Here is a 24,597-nt window from a genome sequence, read left to right on the forward strand (position 1 = left end):
CAATCCATCCACCAATCTGATCTAGTGACCTCTACCATCACTATCTATCCTTGTTAAGGTATATCTGTCCTCTAAACAGGATGACTACAGAGGAACTATCCTTTTGCCTCTGCACACTACCATATGCTTTTTTTAGTACAGCAGATACTCATTGCATTATAAGAAAAAGGTACTGAAAGAATGCCTGACTGGCTCAGTTGGTTGGTCCTCCAGCTCTTGACTGGCTCAGGTCATGATCTCAGGGTCATAAGATCAAACCCTGGGCAGCCCCGGTGGCTCAGCGGTTTAGCTCTGCCTTCAGTGCATGGGATCGAGTCCTGTGTCGGGCTCCCTGCATGGAGCCTGCTTCTCCCTGTGCCTGTGTCTCTGCCTCTCTCTCTCTCTCTCTCTCTCTCTCTCTGTGTGTGTGTCTCTCATGAATAAATAAATTAAAAAATCTTAAAAAAAAAAAAAAAAGATCAAACCCTGCATCAGGATCCATGCTGGACATGGAGCCTGCTTGGGATTCTCTCTCCTCTCCCATAGACCCTCCCCATTCTCTCCCTTTAAGACATACCACATTTCTATGGTCAACGTTATAAAATAATAATGCGTCAAATTGAAATGTTATCTTAAAGTAAAAAAAAAGTTTATGATGTTCTTTATAAATTTAGTTTGTAGTTCAACTGTGTATCAATTCTCGTAACAATTGCAGACTAAATTAAATTCTGACTTTTGCAACAAAATATAAGATAGGACAAGATGGCATTCTTTCAATAATTTTGGTAGGATATGGGTAATTCAATATTACTTACAGAAACTTCAGGAAATCACATCTTGTCAAATTTGAAATTTCAGTTTGCAATTGATTCTAAGTTGGATATTTTTTTTAAATTTTTTTATTTATTTATGATAGTCACACACACACACACACAGAGGCAGAGACACAGGCAGAGGGAGAAGCAGGCTCCATGCAGGGAGCCTGACGTGGGATTCGATCCTGGGTCTCCAGGATCGCGCCCTGGGCCAAAGGCAGGCGCTAAACCGCTGTGCCACCCAGGGATCCCCTAAGTTGGATATTATATATGAATTATAATCAGTAAGGGACTATTAAAAGGCTTTGACTGGACGTGTGGAAAAATGCTACTGTGGATTGCATAGGGTGTTTTAATTGGGTAGGTGACTAGTTTTATAGAACATCACTTAATTGGAGAATATTTTCCTTATTTTAACCTTTGGTTCTCTATCAACTTCATAACTTAGGTACTTGGTGAATATTTAGGTAATTAGTATATCCCTAACATTAACTAGTCAATTAACTTTATTTGTTCCTTCTCCATTGATTTTTTTTCCCACGCTAGAACTCTGCTTTTAATTCAAAGTTTAATTATTCAGATAGCTACAGTCATATTAGCCTAAAACTGTTTTTTAACTGATGAAATTGAACTCAGCATTTTCCCTGTCTCACTACTGATAGTATACTCTAACTTTCTATTGATTAGGAAACTTTCCTTGATAGTCATGGACTCAATTTTTGGATTTGAAACTATGTATCAGGTAAGAATTTCAGACCAAGTAGTTAAGCATGAAAGATGTGTAAATATATTTAATTTTCTAAAACTTAATTTCTAATATGAGCCTTAATTCTTCATCCAGGAGCCAGGGACTTAAATAATCTCTCAGTATGAGCAGATCATGCATTATCTCTTACTCTGGACTGCAAAGTCACCATTTAGATTTATCTAACTCCCTCTCAGCTGCTTCTCTATTCCTCCTGAGCACATAGGAAAAATTCTATTGCTGTGGGAAATTCACTGAGGTTACATAAGAATATTAACCATCTTAATCCTAGGACCCCATGCCCCTAACAGTAGCACCTGAGAACTCCATGAGGCTGACTTGGCCCTCTGTCCAGCTCTAATAAAGGCTGGCCAGCCATTTCTATGGTACAGCTTCTGCACCCTGTTGAAAGCAGAAAACTCTGGGGGCTGGTTTTTGTTTTGGGTCCACTTTAGGAATGTGGCACATGTTCTTTCTGTTCTTATATTCACAAACATATTGGTGGAAAACATATTATCTTCTGAGCCAGGAAAACATTATTTAGAATTGGTGTGAGAGAAAAAAAAAAATCCCAGGAAAAGCCAAATCACTCAATTTAGATGTCTGGCAAGGAAATATAGGAAGAAACAGTGGAAGATCCTAAACCAATTGGGATTAAATTGTATGAACTAGAAGAATAGAGGCATAAAACTGAAATTAGGATCAGCTCTGGAAAAAGAAAGCTTTTTTCTTTTCTATCTGAATTTTTGTCCTGAAGTTTGTACCTTCTGAAAACATGTATCTGTTACTTCTTATTTTAAAACCTGTGATGAATTTCTACCAAATAAAGAATAAAGTTCCTACTCCCCAAAATCCTCCTGATTTGGCTCCAACCTACATTTTCAACCCATTTTCTCTCTATACTACAAGCTATAGACACAATGATCTATTTGCCAATTTGCAAACAAGTACAGAAGCATACTTCAACTCAAACTGATCTCCATAGGTTGATGCACAAAACCAGCAATGAAGTGTCAAAAACGAGATGAGAGAAATAAGGCCTCCAGCTCTCTGAGAGTTAAACTAAGTCAACATGTACCAGAACAGAGAAGATAGAGTCTTTTTACAAGAATAGCAGGTTATTAAAGACTTGAAAATAATCTAATTGTTAGAACAAACATCAGTCAAAAGAATTTCTTAAATCTAAAATGGATTTATTATTAGTGGTAGGGTATCAATAGGGAAGGGACAGTCTGGAAGCAAATATTGGGAGTTGACTGTAATCACTCAGAGAGTTCCTTGTAATCACTGTTAGCACACAATGGGGTTGTCCCTATAATGCAGATTGAAGGATAGGATTACAGGACCTAATGATGCAACACCAGTATTTAATATCTGTGAGCACAGGATCTGGGACACCTGGGTGGCTCAGTGGTTGAGCATCTGCCTTTGGCCCGGGTTGTGATCATGGGGTCTAGGATTGAGTTCCACATCAGGCTCCTCATGGGGAGAAGGGGGGGCTCCTCTGTGTGTGTGTGTACGTGTGTGTGTGTGTGTATGTGTGTGTGTGTGTGTGTGTGTCATGAATAAATAAGTAAAATCTTTAAAAAAAAATCTATGAGGACAGGATTTTTGTCTTTTTTGATCACTGTTATATCCTTCGGTGCATGGCTGGCGTATAGACATACTTTGTTGAAAAATTAAGTCTCACCAACTCCCACAGTTCTGATCTCTGTGTTCCTGGCAATCTTTTTAATTATGATGTAACTTCTCATACAGATAGGACAAAGAGTGGAGGTACTTATTAGTGAATGGATTATGATTTAATAAAACATTTTAGTTTTTTCATTGGTTTCTAGTGACTATGTATAAATTGAATCTTCTAAAAATTGATGATCCCTAGAAGCACTAATAGTCAAGTTTGTAAATCTATAAAGCCCAGAGTGAGACCATGTGATCTACAGGGTGAGACTATTTGACCATACTACAGTTCTCCTCATTGTCAGGGTTATTCTGAGAGATCAAGTGATCTCCCTTTTTTGACACACCTGTAAATGCAGCACATACTTTCTCCAGGCTACAGAACTTGCCCAAACTATGGTTTTTATCATCTTCACTCATAAACCAGCCCTTCTCAAACCATGAGAAGTCTTCCCATGGTTTCCCTCTTCTGTATTCAGATTGCATATAAAGCAATCTGTCAAGAGATTAAATAGAGGGTGTTCTTCCATTGTTTTTTGTTTTTTTTTTTAAGATTTTATTTATTCATGAAAGACACACAGAGAGAGTGGCAGAGACATAGGTAGAGGGAGAAACAGGCTCCATGTAGGGAGCCTGATGTGGGACTCGATCCCAGGACTCAGGGATCACGCATTGAGCCAAAGGCAGACACTCAACCACTGAGCCACCCAGGCATCCTTTTTCCTCCATTGTTAAATGAAAACTAATGCCTGCCTTGCTGAAGTGTGGTGACTATTAGTGATAGCATAAGGTAAAATTCCAAATACATGGTGAGAGTACTCAGCTCTCAGCAAATGGCAGCTATTTTAAGTACTGTTTCAGCAATTCATTGATATTTCTAATACTAATACTGCATCTCAATTCAATACATTTTAATAAGCATGTTTGCAGATTATTTTCTTGACTTAAGTAATTAAATGTAGCCTCTTTGTACCTTGGCTTTTTTGACTATAAAATATAGACAAAAATAACACCCAGACTCATTTGGATAAGTGTCTGCCTTTGGCTTGAGTCATGATCCAAGGGTCCTGAGATTGAGCCCTGAGTAGGGCTCCCTGCTCAGGGGGAAGTCTGCTTCTCTCTCTCTCTCTTTCTCAAATAAATAAATAAAATCTTTAAAAAAATAACACCTATTTCACAGAATTCTTGTGAAATTTATATTGTGTTATACATGTAAGTAGTTAGAACTGTGCCTCATGCCATTGTAAGCTCATTATACTAGCTATTAGTAACAGTAGTAGTAATATTTTTAGAGCTTAGAGTAGAGACTTGTGAATAAAGATAATTATTGTTAGATAAGCAACTCCATAGGTATATGAAAAGACCAAAGATGGCCCAAAGAACTAAAAGATGCCTTTTATTACTGTTGGAGGAGTCCTCCTGGAAGTAGTAGAATGTGAACTTGTGTTTGAAGGATAAGATTTACTAAGCAGATAAAAGATGGGGTTGTGAGATGAGAACACTGACTCCAGGAAGGTACATGGAGTCCAAGAGAACAGGGTGTATTTTGGGAAGTAGACTAAACTGGTACAGCTGGGGTGTAAAGACAGGTTGGGGGTATGGCTGCTGGGGAGAGGGTAATGCCAGAAGAGGACACAGGGATGACACAGATCTTGTGTCCTACTAAAGAGTTTGTATTTTATCTTGAGATTCATAGGTTAGAGTTCTTAGACCTTTGTTGGCTTAGGAAATGGGCCTCAGAAATACTATAAACACCTAGAAATTAAATATAAGATCTTGTAGATGCATTTTAAGTGGGAAAATGTTCCATGGCTTTTGTCAGAGTTTTAAAAGGATCTCTAACCCTAAAGCGAAGAACCACTTTTACTGGTTGGACAGAAAGGATTTAAGCAGGATCAGGCTTGGTTTTAGAAAGGTCCCTCTAGTGGAAGAAAGCTGGCTGGGAGAGATTTGGATCCATGCCTGAGGAACCTGTTAATGGTCTGGCAGAGGGGCCTGAAGGAAGAGGGAAAGGAAGGGTATGGAGAGAAAAGGGTGACTACTCTCCATTTGGCATTAAAATGACTAGTTCTTTCTTGTACAAGGATTTGTGGAATGTCTAATATGTGCCAGCACTGTGCTAGCTGCCAGAATAGAAAATTCTAGCCCTTACAGAACTTTGAAAGGAATAGAGGAAACAAACAATGGAAAATTATCTAATTATAGTTGTGATTAGGGCTGTGCCTCCCTTTCAAAAGAAATTTCCAGAGTTCAGGAGCCATGTTTTACTCATCTATCTTCTAACAGTAACTTGTCGACAAGAAATACTCGATTAATATCTATCTAATAGAATAAATATTTCATTTTATCCTGGTCTGCTGACTTGTTCTGAGGGATTACCTGTCCTGATAATAAACATATCTATATAGGTTTCCAGGATGGTGCTAATGCCTGTTTTATCCTTCAGTAACAAGATCCTGCTTTGTGAGACAAATCTTGTGCTAACCTAAAGTTTACAAGTCACAACATAATAAATTCATTTCTTTAAGGAATCATATCCAAGGAATCCAATCATTCCTGGATATAGGATTATATCTGCTTGCCTCTCTTCTCCTTTGGGGAAAAATACTAGAGATACAAAGCTAAAGTAGACATTATTTCTGCCTTCAAAGATCTCATAACAACATGGACAATTTGGTTTTTAAGGCAGGGGATAAATGATAGAGGAACAGGCTCATACCTGAAAGTTGTCTCAACAGGCATCTAGAAATACTGATCTAGAATTTAGGAGAAATTAGGAGAAAGCCATTGTTGAAACTAGAAATGGCTCAAATAATGTAATACCTTTCTGCATATGTACTTCTTTACTTTCTCAAATAATGCAATACTCTTACTAACTTAGTGAAAAGGTTATGCAATATTTACAATTCAACGAGCTCCTTCATCTATCCTCAGGTGATCTTGGTGACAGACATCTGCCTGTCCATCCTTTTGCAACTGGACTTTGGGTCACTTCAGTTATGATTCCCTAACTGAATGGATTAGCATTTGTAAGACTAAAAATGCAACTTGTCTCCGCCAATTTTAATTTTTTTTGTATGGTTTACAGGGTTTCACTCACTAACTTTCCGAATAATAATTAGCCTTTTCAAAATTATGTCCATTTGTACTTTACTGAGCATTAACTATTTATCTCAGGTTATATGAGTTGGGTGGGAAGCACCTGGTTGCAGTAGAGGTAGAAACAACTGTTTGGTTAAAATAAAGAGTCAGGTCTTTGATATATTTATAGATTCATGAGCTAACTTTTCTATTACTTTTGCTATGGCTAAAGTAATGTTTTTTTTAGATTGTATTTATTTATTTATTCATGAGAGACACACAGAGAGGTAGAGACATAGGCAAAGGGAGAAGCAGGCTCCTCGCAGGGAGCCCGATGTGGGAGTCGATCCCGGGAGTCTGGGTTCACGCCTTGAGCCAAAGGTAGACGCTCAACCACTGAGCCACCCAGGTTCCCATGGCTAAAGTAATGTTAAGGAAAACACTTATTCATACATCGGCCTCTCTGTGAAATGAATGACTCCAAGCTGTCTTGGGCTGATGTGATATGGTGAAGACATCTTTGCTCCCTTCTCTCTTTTTGAAATGATTAAGAGAATTGATAACAAGTTGAACTAAATGTCAGCCAAAATCAATAACCAGGAGGTGAAAGCAGGCTGAAGCAAGTGAATTGACTTCGGACATAAAAGCTGGCCAAGGGAATAGAATCCCCAGCCAGGGAGGCTAAACTGCCCTCTGGGGCCATGACAAAAGAATATGAAACCTGCTATTGAAACTGGATGTAACCCACCCCAGAGGTTGGATGGGAATGGTTGATGGGGTCAAGCAGGCTGCCTGCCTCAGCTAACAAGACAGCTTCTTAGTGCACAGTCTCAACCAGACTGTCAAGCTTCAGGAAAAAGTAAAATTACAACATCATGTATTTCTATGCAAAAATAATTGTAAAAATAACATTCAAGTCTACTCATGCTACACAATTTCCTACACTTTTAAAGTCATTTACTTCATGCTAGCTTTGGCAGCACATATACTAAAATTGGAATCATACAGAGAAGATTAGCATGGCCCCTGTGCAAGGGTGACACACAAAAATTCGTGAAGCGTTCCATATTTATAAATAAATAAATAAATAAATAAATAAATAAATAAATAAATAAAGTCATTTACTTCTACTTTTAATTTTCTCTTCATTTTATGGAATGGTGCTCCATTTTTATGTTGATTTTCCTAGTAATTTCAACAGTTGTGCCCTTGATTATATTATTAATTTGCAGTCTAGTCTAAGCTTTAGAGACAGTGATAGAGCAAGAGAGAGACACAGAAAATGAGAGAAAGAATGAGAGAAAGAGATCTATGTTTGAAGGGAAGGCCTGTACTTCTTTATTTAGAATGATCCATTGCCTTTATCTTGTAATGTTAGTGGCCAAACCCAAAGTATCTTTTCTAATAGTCCAGGCCGAAACCACTCTTGATTCAAATATGCTCAAAGGTAAATAAAAGAACAATTTTATTTGCCTTCAATTGTTGAAACCTTTAATGGAATGTAACTCCACACAAATCTTTTTATAAATGTTGAAAGCTATTTTCAAATATTTTATTTATAGAGGAAGTTCAGAGCAAAATTTGGAGGTATGATTGCTAAATATATTGACTAAGTAAGTATCGATTTTCAAAACATATAAGAATATTAATTATCCTAATATAAAGGTCACAGAGATTACTGAAACAGCTTCCTAAGTAGTCTCATCTCCATTTTCAGCAGCTCTCCAAGCCGGATCCATTCATGGCACTTACTTGTTTAAATTTCTTTACAGCAATGGTTCTCTGATTATGGTCTCCAAATCAGTACCATCGTCATCACCTTGACCACCACTAATTCTTGCTTCCTAGAACTGACACCCTTCTGTAGTTCCTTCCCAGTAAGTATGGGCTGGATTTAGTGACTTTTACTTCTCCCTGACAGAATATGGCAGATAATGGGATGTCACTTCCAAAATTAGGTTACATAAAACAAACAAACAAACAAACAAACAAAAAAACTGTGGCTTTTATCTTGGGGCCTCTCTCTTGCTTGCTATCTCAGAGGGAAGCCAGCTGCCATATAGTGAGTTGCTCTGTGGAGAGTCTACATAGCAAAGGACTAAGGGAGGTCTTCAGCTAACAGGCAGCAAGGAACTGATGAAGCCCTCAGGCCAATAGCTTGAGTAGGAATCTTTGCAGTAACCTCATGAGTGATCTTAGAAGCAGTTCCTCCTTCAGTCAAGCTCTCAAACGAGACCAAAGCCCTAACTGACACATGACTTCAGCCTTCACCTGGATTCTTGACCCACAAAAACTGTGAGATAATAAATGTTAGTTCTTTTAAGCCAATTAATTTGGTGATGATTTGTTATGCAACTATTGATAATGAATATCCCTGGGAACTTGATAAAAATACAAATTATGAGGATCTATTCCAGACCTAGTGAACCAGAAATTCTTGGGGTAGGGCCTAATAATCAGTGTTCTGACAAGACTTCCAGGTGATGCTGATGCATATTCAAATTTGTGAACCAGTAACTTACAGAAGAAAGTCTAAAACACTTAGCTAAGCTTACAAGATACATTCTATGGCTTTAAAACAAAAACAAAAACAAAAAACCCTGTTCCCTCATCTTGTGTCATTAATCCCTAACAATTTTCCATACCAAACCATTTCAGCAGCAGCAGTTGCAGCTGAACATGTCTTAGCCATCAGCTGGCCTCTTAGATACTGAAAACTATGTTAACTACATATAGTATCTAGTCTATTAATAATTAGGAGAGTAATGATAAATACCACTTGTTGAGTACAGACTCCATAACAAATCCCTCTGTATAATGGTCACATGAAAATTTACTAGCCAGACACTGTGAAAACTATAGTGTTATCACCCCATTTTAAAACTAAGGAAAACAAGTTTCAGAGATAAAGTCACTTGCCTTACATCACATGGAGAACTATTAGAGTCAATATTTAGCATGATTCTGACTGCAGAGTTTGCACATTGAGCCAATGGGTCACACTACTTCCTAGAATATGTAGACTGCAATTCTTTGAGTTCCCTGTGTCCTCTCTAGTCTCAAGGCCTCTTCCATCTAAGTTCAGGGGGAACTGCCTTTAGGAAACTGTCTGACTCTTTCTGGCAAATATAAATGCCCATTCTTCATGCTTAGTGAAAGCTTATTATATGCCTGAAAACATTCCAGATATTATAGATTTAGCACTAGAAGAAAAAAATAAACCAACAGAGAAAAATTATTACATTGGAGCTTATATTCTATTTGGGGGTTGGGGAGACGACCTAAAAAGATATAAAAAATTAATAATTATTCTAGATAATGAGGAAGTAGCATATAATAAATAACACAAGGAACATGTGTAGAAAATCTGGTAGTGGTGGAAGAAGTATGTTCTGATATTAAATACAATAGTTAGAGAGTCTCATGCTAAAGGACAGCATTTGAACAAATTTCTGATGTAGACCAAGAAGGGAGTTTGGGGTAGGAATTATGACTAGATAAAAGCAAGTGTAAAGGTCCTTAGGTGGGAGAGTGTCTGCCATGTTTGGAAACATCAAGGAACAAAATGCAGCTGGAGTGAGACGAGTTAAAGAGCAGGTAGCAGGCGATGAGGCCAGAGAAAGAATAGAAGAGGGACATCAAAAAGGGCCTTACAGGGATCCCTGGGTGGCGCAGCGGTTTAGCGCCTGCCTTTGGCCCAGGGCGCGATCCTGGAGACCCGGGATCGAATCCCACGTCGGGCTCCCGGTGCATGGAGCCTGCTTCTCCCTCTGCCTGTGTCTCTGCCTCTCCTTCTGCCTGTGTCTCTGCCTCTCTCTCTCTCTGTGTGACTATCATAAATAAATAAAAATTAAAAAAAAAAAAGGGCCTTACAAACCATTGTAAAAATTTTGGAGTTTTCTCTGCGTGGAACGGGAAATCACTAAAGGATGTTGAATAGAAGGGCATGGCTTATTTTGTTGTTTAGCACTTTGGCTGATGTGTTGAGAATAGACTATATAGGCAAAAGTGGAAGCAAATAGACCAGTTAGAGTGGTTAGAAACCCATTTTAATAATCTAGGGTCTATATCAGTGATCATGGAAGCTTGGGCCATAGTAATAACAGTGGGAATGCTAAGATGTGATTAAATTCTGGATACATCTTAAAGACAGAGCTAACAGTATTTATTAAAGGATTTGATATGGAATGTGGAAGAAAAGGAGTCAACTTTTTTTGGTTTGAACAACTGAAAGGATGGAGTTGTCCTTTACTGAAATAGGGAAGAATGTGTAACATATAGATGTGGGGGGAAAGCTCAGGAATTTGGGTTTGGAATGTTAAGTTTGTGAAGCATGTTAGCTATCTAAATGGAGATATCCAAGGGGAAATCAGATATATGGAGACAGAGGAGTATTTGGTAACAGAGATGTAAATCTGGAAGTTATCTGTTAACACACAATATCTAAAATGATGAGACTAGATGAAATTGAGAAAATGAATATAGTGAAATCCTGATCACTCCTTGAATAAATGCATATACTCAAATATAGCCCTTTCTCACTCTTTTCTTATCTTCTTAAATCTTTGGTAAATATATATTATATGCTTGGCAACCAGCTAAACCTTACACCCAGTTTGTCTGCTTGTTCATTTGTCTCCCCACTAAAGCCAGAGTGTATTGAGCCAGGACCCATTTATATTCATGTTTCCATTCCAGGTACCTGGCATGTAGTAAGTTTATAATCCATGTTTTTTGAATAGTCTGTTAACTATAATCAAATCTATTAAGACTTGACATAGGAAAATAAGACAAAATAAATTAATTATAGTCCATACAGAATATGATGACCATGTTTAAAATGCAGATGGAATATAAGGGATTCAGTTTAGTCTGGAATCTTTAAGTTCTATTTTATTATTAAAGACATATTAAGACATAAAACTTAAAAGCGGGTAAGGAAGTTAGGCCAGCATATGGAAGAAACTTCAGAAACAATGAAAGGAGATGCATTAGAGGGAGCTGAGGTCCAGTTTACTTATGAGTGTCTGCATTTCAGATTCTACACAAGAATCCAAAGGTCATCTTGAAACTTCAGACATTAGACTAAAGCCATACTTTCTCTGTGTTCTATACCTGAGTAAAACCTGAGAATAATTTCCTAAGACATAGCAGAGAGGGGGGTTTTGGAACCCAAGAGAAGTAAGAGAAGATGTAATAACTCTCTAAGAAAACTAGAATTGGAAGTTCGATTCTGGCTTATTCAGATCAAAAAGATTGAAAAATTGTGATAATCAAATGAAATTATAGTCCACATTACTGTATATTTTGGAATTGGGAGACGACTAGCTCAGTCTGGAAAGTGCTCTTAGGTTCACTTTGAAGTAGGTGAGAAAAAACTGAATGGAAGCAAATGAAAAAAATAATGTCTTCAAGCAGTTTTCAGAGAAAGCTGTCACAACACTTTAGCAATGCTGACAGACTTATCAGAGAGGGACATTTCTTCCCCCATAATATCCTCCAGTGAGCAGTGTCATTAAAAAAGTTTATCAATAATGTGTATTCAAAATAAATTTAATTTTTCTGTTCCTATTTCTATGAAGCTATATTTAATTTGAATGAAGTGTAATCCTTAGCCAGATTATCTTTCAATTAGAGCAATATTCATCTATTCATATTAATTCTGAGACTACTTAAGCTTATTTATTTATTTATTTATTTATTACTTTCTTTGAATTTTAGCTGAGGGTGAGAAAATTAATAATATAATATGTATTTTTCTTTTTTTATTTTTTAATATGTATTTTTCATTCTAAGTTTAATCACCTTAGATTATATGAAATTAGAGTTATAAGAGATGGGGGGAGGAAGATTCAATTATCCAAAGCTATTTAATATAATTCAATAAATATTAATCAGGTTCATTTGGTGCCCAGGGAACTTCATCAACTGTTGTAGAGGAATGAGTGGACAAGCAAAAACAACAACTACAGCGACAACACAAAATCCCTGACTTCAAATTATTTGTAATACGGTAGGAAAGAATCATGGAAGGAAATAATGAATAAGAAAAGCACCATAAATGCTATTAGGATTCAGATTTGAATGCTAAGATTAAGCAAGTGATGACATTAAAGAAATCTAGTTACTGTTTGTTGAAAAAAAACAAAAAAGAATGAATTGGTAAAATGCATCAGACAGGATAATTCTATTCCAAGTAACAAAACATCAGTCCAAATATATCTAGGCCTAGATATAAAGAATTTATTAATAAATTGCACTAAAAAAGAACCCTAGATATAGGTAGTTCTATAGTTCAAGAGTTTTGTAGCTCAGTGATTACAGGATTCTAGTCAATTTGTAATACACTTGGACTTTTCCTTATCATCGCAAGTTGACCACCACCATTACAAACATCAATTCCTCATATAGAAATACTCAGAATCACAGAGAGGAACCTGGAATCTTTTCAGAAGAATCTTTTTTTTTTTTTTTTTTAATTAAAGAGGTAATTTGTTATCAGAAGCTTGCCTTTCCTCATTCTCCACTATGCCCACATGTTGCCCTATATTCCTTAGCTAGATGGCCAAGCCCAGAAATGAAGTCTGGGAAAGAATGTGTGACATTTGAGCTTTTGTTGGGAGACATGAGCTCTACCAAAAAAGAAAAAAAAAAAAAAAAGGAAATTGCTGTGAAGTAGGAAAATAATATTGGATGCTCTCAGAAATATGATCCCCTTAGGTAATTTCTTTGAGTACTATATAATACCATCATTACCATCATCCTCCGACTGCAATGCCCTCACAATTTCTCCACTGGAATACAAAAGCTCCCTATATATCTATGCCCATGACCCCACCCGTGGTCTTTGGCATCTGATGCTTACAATTTGACATCTCCATGCTTCAGTGGCTGGCTCTTTTATATTTTTACTTTTTTTTCTTTTTCTTTTAAATTTTTAATAACCATTTTATAGTACTTATCAACTGTTTTTCTTAGGACTTGATGAATACTAACTCATGCAATTCTCACAACAACCCTAGTGGGTAGGGTTGTTATCATTCTGATTATAAATGAGGAAAAGAGGCTCAATGAAGTTAAGTAATTGGCCTATAGTTACACACTAATAAAGTGCTAGGTGGGATATGAAAAACAAGCCATTTGGATCCAGACTGGGCATCTTTACCACTTGGCTGTGCTAATTCCTCAGTGGCTTGAGGAAACATGGTATCTGTTCTCACTTGCAAACTCAGACCTCTTGGAAGGAAGCTGGTTATTTTGAGAGTTTTAATAGACATTGTTATGACATAGCTTGGGTGAATAGTAACCTAGTTACCTAGCATCCCTGGGCTTTAGTTTCTTAATTGGCAAAATTAAATACAAAAACCAACAAAACATGACCTCCAAAGTAATTTTCATCTTAAACATTCAATTACAGAATTAACAATTAACTGAAGTAGAATTGACTAAAGTTCAAAGTCAGACTCTTATTTCCTTAACAACACTAGTCTTCCTATTTCCATTTTTGTCTTTTTACAGTCCATTATCAACTCAGCAACCTGGGAAATCTTTTAAAAATTAAACCAGTCCTGGTGTTCCCTTAAAGGGCCCCATATAATGTCCTCAGGACCCCACAGGATGTCTTCAGACTATTTTCTTGCCAACTATGCCCCCACAAGCTGGACTTTATTCCTTGCCATACTTAGTAAGGCCATTGTCCTTGTGTTCTTAGCAGCAAATCCTCTTGTCCCAGCTCTTTACAGGCTTCTCCTCACTCAGATTTCAACTCAAACATCACCTTCTCACAGTGGCTTTTGCTGGCCTGCCATCTACCTAAGGCCCCCTCAGCCCCTTGACTAATCCAATTCTTCATCACACTGTCCTGTTTTATTCTTTTCCCAGCATTTTCTCATTTTCTGAAATCATCTTGTTCATTAATTGGAGGGCAGAAACCATGCCCATTTTTAAAACTAATACCTAAAATAATGATAACTTGGTAAAAGGAGCTTCTCATTTCTGTGTAAAACAATCAAAATACTTTGGGGCTTAATTGAGATCAGGTTCATAATTAAACATTTTCAAATGAAATGAATGGGCATATATAAAACTAAATAAGTGGTCTTCCATTCTGTGTTTTTGACTTGTATTAAATATTTGTTATAAACATAAGGACATATACAGACACTGTCAGATCACCATATTAGTGAAAAGGACTAATTTTTTTTGGTGGTGGAGAGGTGTTATCTAAATATCAGTAGTTAAATAGTTAGTCATGTGATTTCCCTCATTTACAGTTTCTAAATGAAGAAGCAAATCTCTCTCCATTTTACTTAACTGTATCTTCCTCTTCTAAGAAGCAGTGAAAATTTATGTATTTTTGGAAACATATCAGTCTATGAAAAATTTTCAAGTCATAGAGATTACTGTATTTAACATCTGCTTTAGAACACAGATTCCATATTAGATGACAGCAGATTAACTGACTGGGATTGGTGAGAGTTGGCTGTTCTTAATTCCCTACCCTGTGATGTTTCAACTTCCTGCATCTAATAATTCTTTAAAAAACACTATTGGCTTAAATTTTGCAATAATGTAGGATTTGTAATGTACCTTAATAAAGAACAAAAGATATTCACTGATGTACATGATGGGATAATATTAAATTTTGTGTTTTCTTTTATTTTCTTAGAAGCAAACAGAACACTGTGAATTGTCATTTCTATTTTGGCAGATGGAAACAAGCACACAAAACTTGCCTGGTGGCCTATACCAAAATGTAGATGCTTAAAGTTAATGGAGGTGCAAAAAGAAAAAAAAAAAAATTAGTGGAGGTGCTATTTTAGGAGATATGGCTGGGAAAGGCAACAATGCTAAGGTGTGAAATACTCATTTTATTCCTTTCTCTCCTTTTCTTAGCTATATTGGACGTATTCTTTCACAAGAGGCAATTTGTCACTTTAGATTATTAAGCTATAAGAAAATTAGGTTTCAAATACAAATTAATAAATCAGATTATAAATCAGTCAGATTTTAGAATATAGGTTTCCCCCATCCCACCCTTACTATCCGAAAGTAGAGCATTCCTATGAAACCTTTTGTAAGCAAAGAAATAATCACCATTTTGTAAAAGCAAAAATCCTCTTTAAATTTCTTTCAGTTAGCAAAAACAATTACTAATGTAGGTCTTTCGTAAAAATAAAGTGTCGTATGGCAAACTTTCAGATAGAGGGGGTAACCTGTACTTGTAAAGACTATTAGGGGTTTCAGTGCTGCTAAGACTATTTAGAGTTTCAGTGTTATTTAAATAACCAAGTGCCGGGAAAATGTATTTTCAATGTTCTCTATTCTTTTTACTTTTAACTCATCAAAGTTACTGCAATTTAAGACTTTTAAAAGCTGATCATTTTATGTGTAAAGAATATATATGATCTCAGTAAATACAAACGGTCTTGGTAAAAACAGGGAAATCCAATACCTGTGATTTGAATAAATGAGTGGAGGGACAGATGACTCTACTGTGGCAGATACAAATACTGTTCAGTTAAGCTGAGCATGTAAGGAGCATAAAGTGTGAGCTAGAGCCTATACTAGGCACTGAGGACATCCAACTGAAGGGGCAAGTCTTCAACCTTTAGACCTGCTCTCTAGGGTGGAGACTGACACTAACAGAAGCTCAGGACCATGTGCTATGTGTTAAGTAAGTGGTCAGTGAGGGGTGTTTTGGATAAACAGAAAGTGGATCTGACATGACCTGAACTGGCCATGAAGTGTATGCAGAAAGCTCTAGGCAGATGGAGCAGAATGAAACAAGGTGTGGATAGTGTAGTGAGTGGGGGGAAAGTACAAATGGATGACTACATGACATGACAAGGCACAAGTATTGGAGAAGACAGAACAATGGGAGATGGGGCTGGATCATGAAGGGCCTTCATCAATCATGCTGAAGAGCCTGCACTTTATTTAATGAGGTGTTGGAGAGCCATCAAAAGAGAAAATACTGTAGTGGAAAAATGGAAGATAGATTCCAGATCTAAAGACCAAAGGTCAAATCATGTCTCTTACTGCAGTTTTTTTTTTTTTTTTTTAATTATAGATGCAGGTCTCTCATCATCACATGAAGAGTAGGGGCTATCCTTAAAACCTGACACTGATCCATTATGGAGAGACAATGAGTAAGCAAAGGACTGTGGGCAAAGGAAATGCATGTACAAAAGGTGACTATAAAATCACCAATCAGTTTTGATGTGTGGCTCCAGGAATTAGATTCATTATTACATCATTATAGCTCATTCTGTTTTATTAAAATTAGGCAAGACCTACACTTACTATTGTGTCTCTAATGTAATTTAAATTATTCCTAAAAAAAAAAATCCTAATATTAACCTTTTTAGGGAGAGTCTGAGATACCTCAATGATCTTTATCTGATAGATTTCATTTGAAATTTCCCACATTTTTATATCGCCATGACATTAAAGTTGACAACTCTTCTTTAGGACAGGCTGTAGTGTTATACTTTGTTGAAAAAGAGCTTCCTACTTCCATGAAAGCCAGTTACAGCATTTTGGGAGTCAAAGTGTCAATCCTGTCATCTTTGTTGTTCTTTCCATTTACTTTTTCATCCTATTCTATAGTGCTTCCCAGGCTTCCCTGCTTCTTCCCATCCCAACTTATTTCATTTGTCTATGAGTCTTTAAGTATTTAGATTTATCAAGCTTGAAAAATGACTGCAATACAATTCCCTGACTCTCAAAAGTTATATGTTCAGAAATGGGGAAAGGGTGAATCTTTTAGGATAACTTTATAAATGTTCTCCTTTATGTCCCGCCTGCCATGAGTCAATCTGTGTCTATGCTATCTTCCTCTGTCTTCTATAAACATTTTCTGCTTTTAACAGAGTTTTAGAACTGAAAATCTAACTCTTCATGTGAGTGTCTTGAGCTTCCTACATTCCTACATTTAGAGGCAGTCTTCTTAATATCTGGGAGGACACTTTATGCAGAAGTCACTTCTATGGATATGTGTTGTTGGTTAGGAGACTCTAAGCTCAGCACCTGAAAATGTTTTATAATCTTTTCCTTAACATTGACTTATTTAGTAGAAAATATGATCATAAATTGAGAGCCTCAATGAAGCGCCATGACCCTTACTTTAGCCACCAATATAAATGACCTCTTTTATAATTTATTTAGACTATATACTGTTACAGTATAGTATAAAACAATGCAAAAACAATTCCTCTACCTGCTCCACTAGCTTCTTAGACAACCAAATACTGTTGTAAAATACTACATAAAATCAATATAAATATGTCACTAAAAGATTCTTGAATGCGTATCAGTTTTGAAGGGTCAACTTTGATATTTATAAAACAAAAACACATGCCCCGTTCTGCTTATGGATTCAGGCACTTAACACACTTGTAGATTTAAAAACTGTGAAGCCAAATAACTGCCCCTATGAATGAATTGGGACACACAGAATTAGCTATTTGTGTTCTTGTGATGAGGGGCAAGTCACTAACAGCACCTGTAATTAACCACCTGCTCCTCTAATTACAGAATCACAGATTAGATATTCTGGAAAGCAATTCGTGTTCCACATTTCAGATTAAAGATACAGATTTACATAATAGGAGAACATTTATCCCACTAATGGTTTCTAATAAATTCACACTCAATTTGCATTAAGAAGAGTCACATTTGGGACCTGAATTTAAACATGATCTTTTCAAGATTTTTCTCTGGATGCTGTGGAAGCTACAAGAAACAGTGGCTACTTAAGATAAATCCATTTGGAGGGATAAATATAGAATAATGAATGTATTTTTGACACATAAAAATCAGATTTAGAGCTTGAAAAGAAATAAGATTATTCTTTTCTCAGTCCAAAACATTGGCTTTAAAAAAAAATTAAAATGCATTAGTGATATTTTTTTGGGCCCTTTCAAATAATATAACAACTCACCAAACCACTCACTGCATTAAAAATATAGGGACAGGAGACCCTAGATAGGATTTTAAGAAAAAGGTTAGTTTCACTCATTCATTCATATTCATTTAGTCCAACAGTTAGTGAGCATTTACTCTATGCCAGGCACATTTTAAATGTAGCAGTGAATATAAAAGACAGAAATCTTTCCCTTAATGGAACTTGTAGGAGCAGGAGCAAGTACTAAGCAGAATAAATAGGTAAAATAATACAGTATTTGGCCAGTAAATGCTGAGGAGAATAAATGAAGTGGGGGAAGGAAGACAGGAAGAGTCAGTGTGGGAGCAGAGGGTTGATGTTTCAGAAGAGTGGACAGAGAATGCTTCATCGAGAAGGTGATACTTGAGTAAACAGCTAACAGAAATGATAAAGCAAATCTCATAGCATTCTAGGTAGCACAAAGACTATTCTGTGGGTGGCTGGTATGAAGAAAAGCAAGGAGCAGAGTGAAATAGAGAACGAAGGGGAGAGCAGTAGGAAATCTGGTAGGAGAGGTGATCAGGGAGGAAGATATTCATGTAGAACCTTAAAGTTAATAGTACAGAGGTAGGTTTTTACTTTGGGTGAATAGTCTGGGGGGAACTTGTTAACTGTTGGAATGGGAAGGGAAAAGTATGTTGTAAAATCTTTGAAGTTGAGAAATCGGGGTATCTGAGTTATGAACAAGCCTAAGTACTCCGTTTTAAAATGAGAAATCAAAGCACAGAGCAATTAGGATTTGCCCATATGTAGCTAGTAAGAGGCAGAGTTGGAACTTGAAGCTAAATTCTAACTCTATCACATATGCAGTCTCAACATTTCACAGGTTCAGGAAGAAATGTCTTAGCTTCAAGGAGACTAGAGATTGGTATTGATGAGTTTAAAAATCAGTGACCCTAAGCTGAACAATCAAATTACAAAGTGTTGGGGAAAAATGGAATTCTCCAACATTATGCTTTGATCTTGCTTTTGGCAAGTATTTCATTTATTGAATATCTTTAAACAGAGCATGTTTCATGGGGCACCTGGGTAGCTCAGCTGGTGAAACATCTGTCTTCAGCTCAGGTCATGATCCTGGGGTCCTAGGATTGAGCCTGCATTGGGCTCACTGCTCAGTGGGGAGTCTGCTTCTCCCTCTCCCTCTGTGCTTGTGCTCTCTCTTTTGCTCTACCTCAAATAAATAAATTAAATCTCAAGGGAAAAAAAACACAGAGCATGTTTCACAAAGATTTCAAGTAAACTGATCTGTGCCTATATTTTTTCTTTACGGGTTAAAGTTGGTCTCAAAAATTGGTTTAGGGGAAATGTGATTTGCATATGCAAAATGTATCTGTCCTGTTCTATAGTTGGATATGAGTGTATGTGCACAGATAAGCAGTGCTTCACAGGAAAATGCTCTATGGCCACTTAGCTCAGTTGGTTAAGGCTTCACGGTAATTAAATTGGAGCAGGAGTTCTTCCCTATGTGGGCTTCTATCTTGGCCTCATCACAGATGCAGAATGCATCCCAAACCCTGACCAGCTGTCTTGAAAATGCATGCCCTTGGTCAAAAGGACAGAAATAAAAGTCAATCACTATGGATAGAAAAAAGATTGCTCGAGAATATGCCATGCTCATAGTGGGTCAGCAGCATCCTTTTAATACTCACAGGCAACCGACTGATTAGTCTTGAGTTGGAGTAAAGCTGGTTACCTCCCTGACTCATAACAACAAAGGCAGATGAGCAGCAATTTTGTTTCTTGGTGTGAATGTCTCCTCACGTCTGCGGGGGCCTCTGCTGAGCATTTCTCTCTCAGTGGGTCCCTCTGTGTGGGAGTATGTACATGTTCTAATCTGGGATGTGATCAAATAAGACTACATTTTGTTTTTCCTCTGTGCTCTTCTTGAAAGGCTCAGTCCAAATTCAGTTTTCATGAATTGTGCTACTCTAATCTTATGTATCAGGCACTAAAGGCTCTTGAATTCAGAGCATAAACTTAATGATATAATATTACCAATTAGTATGTTGCTATTAAGTTTAAAGTCTTTACACATTTTCCAAGATGCTGTGCTTGCATCTAAGATGCTAAACTGCTAAAAGCTTTTGACAAGTTTTGACAGAGATCAGTTTCTAAAATGGCATATTCAATGAATCATGTAGGCTATAGTGCAGGAGGCAACACATGATAGAGGCATGGATATGGATTTCAGTTCTAGTCTGTGCTGTGGCACTCAACAATTAAGAAAACTTGAAATAGGGGCATTTAATTTCAATGGATCTTAGTATAATAACTGTTTCAGATAAAGTGATCTCTAAATTTCCTTCAGGACATATAATGTTTCTAGTGGGTTCACTTCCTACTGAAAGTCGTGAAAAATATATATTTGAAGTCAAGATAAATTAGTTGTTACTAACACCATGATCACTGGCACTGGAGAGACCTGTGTTGTCTCTGGTGAGCTTATATAATGAATATAACTTAAAAACGTATCTCCTCATTTGTAAAACAAGAATTAAAACCCAGAAGCAATTTTTGGGAGGATTAATTTGGGTAACAAGTGAATGGCATGTAATAGTAAGAAATGTTAGCTATTGTCTCTTTCTCTACATATTCCTACATAGTTTATGTATATAAATAATTTTATTATATTAGTAATGCACAAGTAAAAAGTTTGTCACATAAATGCAACCTTATCCAACAGATACAGGTCATAATTTGAGGGACAATGAAGATATACTCACAACAAAACCTGAGTGCAAAATACCTAAAATTCCTATATTGGCAGTTACTTTTTATACTGACGGAGTACTAGAGAACCCATCCTAAAAGTACAGTCCCACAGGTGTTTGTTGGCATTTGATTGTCAGTAGGGACAGTCCTTGTAAGGCCACTGCCAGGCTAGATGAGCACTGCCATTGGGGAGGTGAACAGTTGAGTGGCAGTGAGCTGTACAGGCCCAGGCTGGAAGGATGAGTCTTGTAAAGAGCTATCTTAAGGAAGCTCAGTATTGTCAGGTATCACCAGGTACCCGATGTGGAGAAAAGGTGAGGTAAAAAAGATGAAAAGAGGGCTAAACAGCTCCCAAATCCCTGGGTCACTACATATTGAGTGACTGGACTTGGTTCAGCACTGCTTTCCTGCCACCCCCCACCCACCACACAGACAGACATGGGAACCAGTTATCTCATGCTAAGCTACTTTTCTCAGTAGTGGTCAGTTTTCAAACAGAAATTCTTTGGCTTAGAGTAAACTCAAATCTTTTGGCTTAGAGTAAACTCAAACCAGTTATCTCATGCTAAACTACTTTTCTCAGTAGTGGTAAGTTTTCAAACAGAAATTCTTTGGCTTAGAGTTAACTCAAATCTGCTTATTCTGAATAGGGCCATGCACTGGTTAATTTTAAAGTAAAATAATTTGTTCCTCTAGCATCTTTTGATGGACATAATGCAATTTTTCTCATATGAACATTTTTCTTCTTATAACCTTTGCTTTCCCTTAACCATTTAAATTCTCATGTGAATTTCATCATATAGTTCCCCTTCGTAGTCTTAATGGCAGCTTTACAATGGAATATTCTTATTATTCATTATAATTTATTAACTTAGCACTTTATAACGTTAATGTTGTAAATATCATTAATTTAGAATTCAAGGAAGAAAAAAATAGCAGCCTCCAAAAATAAATCATTGCACCTGATAACTCATTTTAACCACCAAATAATGTTACTGGGCCAGTGTCCTCTCCCCAAGAAAATAACTTATCAAAGAATCAAATAACTTGTCAATGGGTATGTGGAGGTTTGGGGTTGTTAAGTTTCATTTTAAATTTCACTCTAACTTTGGCACATTTATATTGTGAACACTTGAACACTGGCTGCCACTGAATAAGTTTATCCATAACCTGTGACAATACGATGATGGTATCATGTAGAACGATTACATAGCTATGCTTGAGCCTCAAAAAGACCCTGGAAATTGGCAGCTGAATATACATCAGGCACACACAAAGATTCCTGAAATAATTAACTACAAACTACTTGTAGCTACTATCTTCAACAACTGTTGTCCTGATTCTGGGACAACATTGATGAATAAAGTAGATGTGACGGAGATTGCCAACTATTCTCCAAAAATCTTTTTCCCTCTTCTTCCAGGGAACACAGTATACCATCTATTACAGGCTTCTTCCTTGTAGTTAGGTATGGTAATTATGTGCTCCCTTGTTTTTATTTAGGTAGGACACACTTTTAGCTGATACCCAAAAGAATGAACATAGAAGTAATAGGCCTGGGTCATTAAAACTTCCCATAATTGCTTTTCCACATTATTCTCTACTTTCTGTTGTCTGGAATGGACTTGGCCCCAAAGCAATGTCTGAAAACATGTTGAAGATGGAAACATGTCCATCAGGTGGGTTGCTGAATGACAACTTGGAGAAGGCCATCCTGCCAACCTCTTCACCTACTCCACTTCCTGTTCTGTCAGCATGAGGAAGGGAAAGACATTTATTGTGTTTGAGTTATTGTAAATTAAGGAACATTTTCTTACAGAAACTGGTATACTACAATATAGTGAACACTACAATTTGAGAAATTGTTCTTTTAAGCCACTGAGATTTGTTTTTCATTTACCATAGGATAAGCTACTCCATCTAGAATTCCATTGATCACAGGAAATGTATTTTCATAGATTAATTTTAACATTTTATGAATTGGTGATCTCTTTAGGAAAGGATAAAAAAATCACTGAATAGAACCAAAGAGGAATAGTTGTTTGAGAGAAAAAACAAGTCTGTTTAGAGACAAGGGGAGAGTGCAGACATTTGTAAACTTTTGCATTAAGATTCCATACCTGGCACTCATGGAATGCAGAGTATAAGGGAGTACACTGGCTATCCAGTTTTCTTTCACATTTGAGGCTCAGAGAGATCTTATGAAAAAAATACTACTACATTGGTGCTGTAGGGAGAGGAAACATTTTTTATTGGAAAAAAAATTTTTTTTAAAAGGACACTAACAGGGATCCCTGGGTGGCTCGGTGGTTTGGCACCTGCCTTCGGCCCGGGGAGTGATCCTGGAGTCCAGGGATCCAGTCCCACATAGGGCTCTTTGTGTGGAGCCTGCTTCTCCCTCTGCCTATGTCTCTGCCTCTCTCTCTCTCTCATGCATAAATAACTAAAATCTTAAAAAAAAAAAAAAAAAAAAAAAGGACACTAACTGAGGAATTTAAGTCCTGCTTTTTACTCAATGAAATCAATGGCCTATAGAAGATTATTATTTATTCATATTAGATAATGTATTTATACAACCAGAAAGTACCACAAAGAGCATTATTCAAAGTAGATGAATATTTTCCTGTAACTGTACATGAAAACATTATTTGAAGTTCTGGGTTCTAAATACAGTCTGGCTAAAGGAAATGAAGACAGTCAAAGAGGAACTAAAATGATTAAAGGAAATGGTTCAAGACAGAAGAAAAAAATTCTTTATTTTGAAGATGGGGGGGAAAGATAGTAGGTAGAGAATAACCAAAAGGAATACAATCATGAGGGGAATTTTTAGAAGGAAATGCATTTTCTTGTGGAATTCCAAATTTATAGACCTATAGAAATCGACAAGAAGTTTAATACTAAATAAATCAAAGTAATTACTTTTCAATATAGTAAGATATATATTTCTGTAGCAAAAAGCATTTGTAGCATTTAGTATGGGCTAAACAAGATATAAAGGACTTATTTGCATTTATAAGATATATAATCATAGAGAAAAATAGATGTTAGTTATATATGCCAAAGTTTGGGAGGGGGTTATCATATATTATGACTTTTTTTACCTAGAAATTATTTTAGGATACCCATGTTACTTACAGAATGTGTAAGAAAAACATTTTACTCAGGATGACATTTCTTATGTTCTAATATTTTTAATAGCCTAAGTCATTACTTTATAACTATCTATGTATATTTGTATATATACACATATATAAATACATGTGCACATATATATTTATATGCACATATTTAAATATGTATCTATACATACCTGTATATATGTATTCATGATAACTAAGGACATATTTCTGAAGCTATTTCCTTTCATTAAAGAATATGCTAAGGAGGAGATATCACAATTTATTATTTAATTTTGGTCCCTGTACTTTTTCTCCTTCCTCAGTAAGACTAAATCAAAGTTGGCTGGAGGGTATTATGCTGAGTGAAGTAAGTCAGTCGGAGAAGGACAAACATTATATGTTCTCATTCATTTGGGGAATATAAATAATAGTGAAAGGAAATATAAGGGAAGGGGGAAGAAATGTGTGGGAAATATCCTAAAGGGAGACAGAACGTAAAGACTGCTAACTCTGGGAAAC

The 24,597-nt window shown here is 36.5% G+C and overlaps 1 protein-coding gene, 1 long non-coding RNA gene and 1 other non-coding gene across 7 annotated transcripts in view; 2 read left to right on the forward strand and 1 right to left on the reverse strand.

The window, feature by feature from the left end:
* ADGRB3 (adhesion G protein-coupled receptor B3) overlaps nucleotides 1-24,597 on the reverse strand; it is a 715,781-nt gene that overhangs the window by 207,645 nt on the left and 483,539 nt on the right. The window lies entirely within an intron of this gene.
* LOC140636801 (uncharacterized) lies at nucleotides 1,451-12,600 on the forward strand. Its single transcript, XR_012034016.1, has 3 exons — nucleotides 1,451-1,536; nucleotides 8,073-8,177; nucleotides 12,216-12,600. It is a non-coding gene; the product is annotated as an uncharacterized lncRNA (long non-coding RNA).
* On the forward strand, nucleotides 7,265-7,373 carry LOC140637485 (U6 spliceosomal RNA). The gene has a single exon (XR_012034586.1). It is a non-coding gene; the product is annotated as a U6 spliceosomal RNA (small nuclear RNA).

Source organism: Canis lupus, chromosome 7 (genome assembly GCF_048164855.1).
Source record: "Canis lupus baileyi chromosome 7, mCanLup2.hap1, whole genome shotgun sequence".
In the NCBI taxonomy this organism is placed as follows: domain Eukaryota; kingdom Metazoa; phylum Chordata; class Mammalia; order Carnivora; family Canidae; genus Canis; species Canis lupus.